Source organism: Monodelphis domestica, chromosome 2, assembly GCF_027887165.1.
Source record: "Monodelphis domestica isolate mMonDom1 chromosome 2, mMonDom1.pri, whole genome shotgun sequence".
NCBI classification, from domain to species: Eukaryota; Metazoa; Chordata; class Mammalia; order Didelphimorphia; family Didelphidae; genus Monodelphis; species Monodelphis domestica.
This window is the reverse complement of record NC_077228.1, coordinates 398,687,348-398,694,105: the sequence shown is the minus strand read 5'-3', so window position 1 is coordinate 398,694,105 and position 6,758 is coordinate 398,687,348. Positions and strand designations below refer to the sequence as shown.

Genomic DNA, 6,758 nt, shown 5'->3' with positions numbered 1-6,758 from the left:
AAGTGCATTTACTAAGCTGGAATAACAAGAACAGCAGGTACTGAACAATCTCCCCTCACTTCACCCAAATGAGACCATCCTCTGCCCTTGGAGACAGTGTTCCTAGGGAAAGTGAGATTAATTAAAGTACAGTCCTTGGAAACACACACACATAGCAAACACATAACAAAGGGATACCTCTTGACTTCTGACTTTGGAAGTTCTCTTTTTCCTTTATAGAATATTCATGAAATTCTCCTTAAAAGTAGCTATGCAGGGCAGAACATCCATATATATCTATGTTTCTATCTTTGTTTCATTTTTAGTATTTGTCCCCTTCATTCCAGTCACTCTCCACCACACTGGTGCGGACCCTCATCACCTCACACCTAGATTATTACAGTAGCCTGCTGGTTGGTTTTCCTTTTTCAAATCTTTCCCTACTCCATTTCATCCTCTATTCAGCTGCCAAGGTGATCCTCCTAAAACAAAGGCCTGACCTCGTCACCCCTCCACTCAATAAACTCCAGTGACTCTGTATTACCTTTGGGATCAAATATAAAATCTTCTGTTTGGCTTTTAAAGCCTTTCACAAGCTAGCCTATTCCTGCTTTTCCAGTCATCTTACATCATCCTCCACCTTACCTGCTCTTTATGATCCAATGACATTGGTGTTGTTTTTTGCATATAATAATCTATCTTCAAACTTTATGCCCTTTTATTGGCAATCCACCATTCTTGGGATACATTTCACCTTCTGGATTCTTGTGTTTCACTAACTTTCTTCATGACTCACCTCAAATTCCACCTTCTGCAAAAGGTCTTTCCCATTCTTTTTTTCTTCCTCCATAACCCAGTGCCTTTTCTCAGAAATTACTTCCCATTAACCCGGAAAATATACAATCATTCCTCATTATATCACAGTTCACTTACCACAGCTTCATTGTATTGTGAGTTAAAAATATATATATATATATCTAATTCTGATGTGCAGAGTTTTCACTGTATTGCGGGATTTTGCAGATGAATACCATACTGTACACAATGGAAATGCACTATGCCACTACTTCGTGGATTTTCACCTATCATGGGGGTCCCTAGAACATAATTCCTGTGATAGGTGAGGGATGACTGTATCTTGTATGTACACATATTTTGCATATTATCTCTCTAATTGTAATGAGTTCCCTAAATATGTGTATTGTGCTTATGCCTGTATATCTCACAACTTATCACAGTGCCTGACACAAAGTAAGCATTTGACAAATGCTTATTAAATGGTGGCTAAGTGGCTCAATGGATAGAGAACCTGGCTTGAAGACAGAGATGTCCTGGGTTCAAATATGACCTCAGACAGTTTCTAATGGTGTGTCAAGTCACTTTACCTCAATTGCCTAGTCCTTTTCACTGTTCTGCATTGAAACTCTTACTAAGTACTAATTATAAGACAGAAGGCATAGGTTAAAAAAAAGATAAATGTTTATTTCTTGACTATTGAGTTTTCATTTGACACTTCTTTCTGTCAAGATTCCTATATTTGTAACCATTCTTGTTAACCTTTCCACATCTATCTGTTTCCATTTCTATTGCTGTTTGCCATTACTATTTTGACAACCACTGTGACTGTCTTTGATCACCTTAATGATGTGTTTTTTTCTTATATCGTATAATTGTTACCTCAATACTTTCACCCTAAGACTGTTGATTACTTACACAAAGAAGGAAACATAAAAGAGACCCCTCTCCCAGTGAGTTTTATCATAGAGAAAATATATGTTTGAGGCAGTCATTCAGCCTTGTGGGAGAACAGACAAACACCCTTTCCTCCTTCCCATTCTCAAAAGGCAACTCAATGCAGCTGTCCTTCTTCAAAGCCCTTATGGAAGGTAAGAGATGGACAGGTTACCCATTTCACATGTATAATCCATTCAGACTCAACAAGTCCAGGGTCACCAATTTTTCAGGCTCTATTGGCAATTAGAAGAATTTTGTCACATACAAGGTTTGTACCAAGCCTTGAGTCATCATGGCCAGAAGCAAGCTTACCCCAAACTTACATGTGGACACTTGAGCTGAAACTAAGAAAGGAACAACTGCAGAAGTTTCAAGCACTGTCCAGATCACCCTAATCATATACACACTATGAGGATTCACCTAGATGAGTGACAGCAAACCTTTTAGAGACCGAGTGCCCAAACTGCAACCCTCATACCACATGTGAGTCCAGCCCTTACCTCTAAGTAGGGAGGGAGGAAAAGCTCCCATTGGGCTGCTGGACAGAGGGATGGGTGATGGGGATGTAGACTCTAAATGATCACCCTAGTGCAATTATCAATAATATGGACATAGGTCTTGATCAATGACACATGTAAAACCCAGTGACATTGCATGTCAGCTATGGGGGGGAGGAGGAAGGGAAGGAAAGAACATGAATCATGTCACTATGGAAAAATATTCAAAATTAATTAATTAAATAAAATTTTAAATTAAAAATGCTGCTTGGTTCAGACCTGCGTCAGAATGCTGTTCCATCAGTGGTATTTGGGATTATGACTTATGACAGATGAGTATGCCAATAGTTCTCATGTTACCTGTATGACAAAAATGATGAAGACATGGCTTTATGTGTTCTTTGTCTCACTTGCTATTTTTGCTTTAGTGAATATAACTAGCATTTGCTTGGCTTTCATAGTGGGCATGTTTATTGTTTTACATTATTCCGGTAGCAGTTCATCAGAAGTAGTGGGTCTAGTTATTTCCTGACACATGCATAGAATTCTCACCAACTTCAAATATAGTTAAGGGTACATAACAAATCCTACAGTGGAAATTTTATTCTAGGCAACAGAAATCACTTAAGCTAGTGGAATACTATATGCATGGATATTCCAGAACTGAATTTGTTCTTCAAGGATCAAAAATCACCTAATTATTTTTTTTCTTTCCTTAGTAAAATGTCAAATATAAAAAAATAGTGCAATAGTCACTAATTCTTGAAAGTGGACACCAAATGAAACCCTGCTGTATTGCAGTATCTATTAAATTATATTAGTAGTAGAAAGCATGGAAACATAATTGAGAGAGAATTGTAGCTAATTGACAATTCCCAAGCAGAATTGTTGTAGTTTAGGTGTCTAGAACCTCCTTGCATCAGTATTAACCACTAGCAGACCCTGGGCTCCAGGAGCTTTCAACAATGACAATGGAGAACATATAAATAGCAATAAAGGGCTTTATGAGAAATGAATTATTTCCCCCCTCTAAACAATAAAGGCCACCTGATATTGGCATGCACATATTAGGGTATCATTACTATTAGTTGTTACTTGAATCTTAAAGGCCCTTTATTTTGGAACAGTGATTGATTAGTTTTAATTGCAGATAGAGTGCTTAGGTAAAGATAAATTAGCTCTTTTTTTACTCCTATTGCCAAGGGTCAGTGTGGTTTAGAGACAGTGGTCCCTGGAGTTAGGAAGACCTCAGTTCAAGTCCTATAGCTGACAACATCCTGGACATCTGATTCATTTAACAGTTGCCCAGGCAATTCTATAAGACAAAATATCATAGACCAGGAAGGATCCAATGTGTGTTGACATTGGAAGTTTCTCATTGAAAGCTCTGTAGATGGAAGAAATTACAGGTCTGGTTATTTAGAAATTAAAAAGAAAAACCTGTAACTGCTACCTCTGTTAACAAAGTGAAAATAAGAGCTCCCTCCCTTCCTAGTATGTGGAAAGTTGCCAGCATCTCTGGGTTGATTTCAGCTGGCTTCTGACCAATGAACATCCCAGTAAAAATGGTTTCAGTATTTCAACCTATTCTGATTTTGGCTTTTCTTAAATAGAGCTAATTAGATCTGAGAGGTGACATTCTATTGATAGGAAGACTGATGCCCAGAGAGTTACCTCTTAAGATTCACTTAAGGTCATACAGTGAGTAAACAGTAGGTAGTGCTAGAACTATGTGTCCTGACTCCATATCTAGTATTCTTTCTTTTCTTAAAATATAATTTACTTATATTCTTTTGGACTTTTTATTGCACTCTTTTTAAATCCTTAACCAATAAATTGTTTTCTTAGTAATAGTTCTAAACATCCCAATAAATCAGGGAGTGAATCAAAGAAAAAATATTTATTTGTTTATATTTTCCAATGTACCCTATTTTATATGAATGCACATTTAGAGCTTGAAGCAATAGCAGATATCATTTAGTTTGACCCCTTGTTTTTCAGATGAGAAACTGAGGCAGGTCAGTGAGGTGAATTATATACCAAAAACCAAAAAGAACTACAATAACATTAACAATAACTGAAATTTATGTATCACTTTAATGTTTTCAAAACACATTATGTATATATATGTATATATATTACTTTATTTGATCTAAACAACCCCATGAAGTAGGTACTACTATTATCCTTATTTTACAGAAGAAAAAACTAAGACCAAGTTTAAGTGACTTATTCCATATTATTCAATTAGTCTTTGAAAGCAAATTCAAACACATATCTTCTTGACTCCTTGCCTAAGGTTGCCAAATAGATGATGCTCAAGGTGAATGAGTGTCCCAGCCACTTCCTTGTTCCTTGATTTATGGTCCAGTGTGCTTTGCAAATACACCATTCTTTTGCCTATCAATATTCCATTTCCATAAAGATGAGGATTATATCTTAGTACTTGTAATAGCACAGTATAATATTTGTATATAATATAATGTAATATTTGGCATAGGTTAAGATCTCAATAACTCATTTCAAAGAAAGAGCTTAGCTAGTCTTGAAGGGACAGAGAAATGTTTGAAATGAGATGAAAACTTGGAATATCTTCTATAGATAAGCAAATAAGTTTATAAAGATCACTGCAAAAAAATTATACATTCTTACTATGGGTAAAGAACAATGTTTTATTTATGCAAGTGTGCGCAGCAATGGCAAAACCAGCCTACATGAATAGAGATCTTGAAATTGAAAGTCCTATGAGAAATGTCATTGGTTTGTTTAGTTTTATTTTTTATTTATTTATTATTTTGCTTTAAAGGACCAGTCACAGGGTCACCATATGGAGGTGATTTAGAGGATTACTCAAATAAGTTCTCACTGCCACTGGTTTCTTACTTCATCACAAATCTGTCATAAATTGGAAGTTTACCTAACAACCATATGGATACTGTACTTGTACTGCCAGTTGATACGTGTAGAAGAATTAGATTTATTCTGTTTAACTCTAAATGAAAGAACTAGGGATAATGGATAAATATTACCCAAAGTTCAGTTCAGTGGATAGAAAATTTTACTAGTGCTTAGAGCTATCCTAAATTTCAATTTCAATTGTCTATTGAACAATATTTTAAGTTCTCTCCTACTACAAGTCTTTAAGCAGATATTACCTGTAATAAATTTCATATGTTGATCATCCTTCAAATAAGGTTTGGTTACCCTACTTTTGAACTAGAAAGGTGGCTTCTGAGGTTCTGGTCAATTCTGGTTATTCTATCCAACTATGATGATTCTATAACACTTCACACAAGAATAATATTTAGAGGCAGAATTTAGTGGTTTACTGGATATAGGGACAGATGACATAAATTCTATTATTTTACAATTATTAATTATAATTCCAGCTTTGTCATTTAAGGGCTTGAGCAAATTGTTTTGGGCTTTCTTTTTTTATATGCAATAGCTAGCATTTATAGAGACTTTAATTGTAGCTGAGTGCTTTTACAATGATCTTGGGAGAGAGTTACAATTATTACCCTCACTTTAAAAGCAAAGAAACATAAGCATACAGAAGTGAAGGGACTTGGCCAGGGTCACAAAGCTAGTCAATGTTAGCGAGGGAATTTAATATCACATCTTCTTGATTGCAGGCCCAATACTATATAATACTTCCTCCAGTCAGTCTCTAAAGGTTGAAGCACTTGTGCTCTTATTATAAGGGAATTTTACCTTTCAGATTCAATCTCTATACTTTATGAGGAATAATCTCATACTTGGGGAAATTAGCATTTTTCTCATCACAGTTTCTCAGATCTAGATACACCAGTTCCAAAGAGGATTTACTATAAGTTTCCAAATAGTGTTAAACATTTCCATTATTAAAGTTCACAGTGAATTCATTCTGTCATCTGGCTACCCAAACTCTCCTGCCCTATTTAGCTGTTTTCCTTCTTGTCTGCCTCACTCTGATTCTCATTTCCTAGTGTTACCACTCTGATTTAGATGCTAATAAAATTCTCTGGGGAAAACATAAATGTTCCCAAACTTACTGACATCCTTTATGTTTGATGTTTATTTGTGAGTTGTGATAAACATCAAATGCATCTATTCAAGGTAAAACTGTTATTCATAGTACTTAGGTTCCCAGGTCAATCCACATAGAACTATTCAATCAACCTCATTTTTGTCATCACATATGATAAAATTATAATGATACAGAGATTAGCATGGCCCTTGAACAAGGATGACATGAAAAATTCTTAAATGCTTTGTAGGTTTTTTTTTTTATGTAATGAGTACTACTCTACCCTAACAAACAATAAAAAAGATGATTTAAGAGAAACCCGGGAAGATGTGTATGAACTGGTGTAGTAGGAAGTAAGCAGAACCAGCAAAGTAATTTGTAAAATAAAACTGACATTGTAAAGACACTTTTAAAAGACTTAAGAACTCTAATCAATGTGATGGTGAACCAAGATTCTAAAAAAAAACAATGATAAAGCAGGCAACCTACCACCTGACAGAGAGATGAAGTATTTAAGATTCATATTTAAAAATCTAAGA

General features: G+C 35.3%; 1 non-coding gene across 1 annotated transcript; it reads left to right on the top strand.

The window, feature by feature from the left end:
- Window positions 1-6,371: 6,371 nt before the first annotated feature.
- Window positions 6,372-6,475, top strand: LOC130457712 (U6 spliceosomal RNA). The gene has a single exon (XR_008916998.1). It is a non-coding gene; the product is annotated as a U6 spliceosomal RNA (small nuclear RNA).
- The last annotated feature ends 283 nt before the right edge of the window (window positions 6,476-6,758 follow it).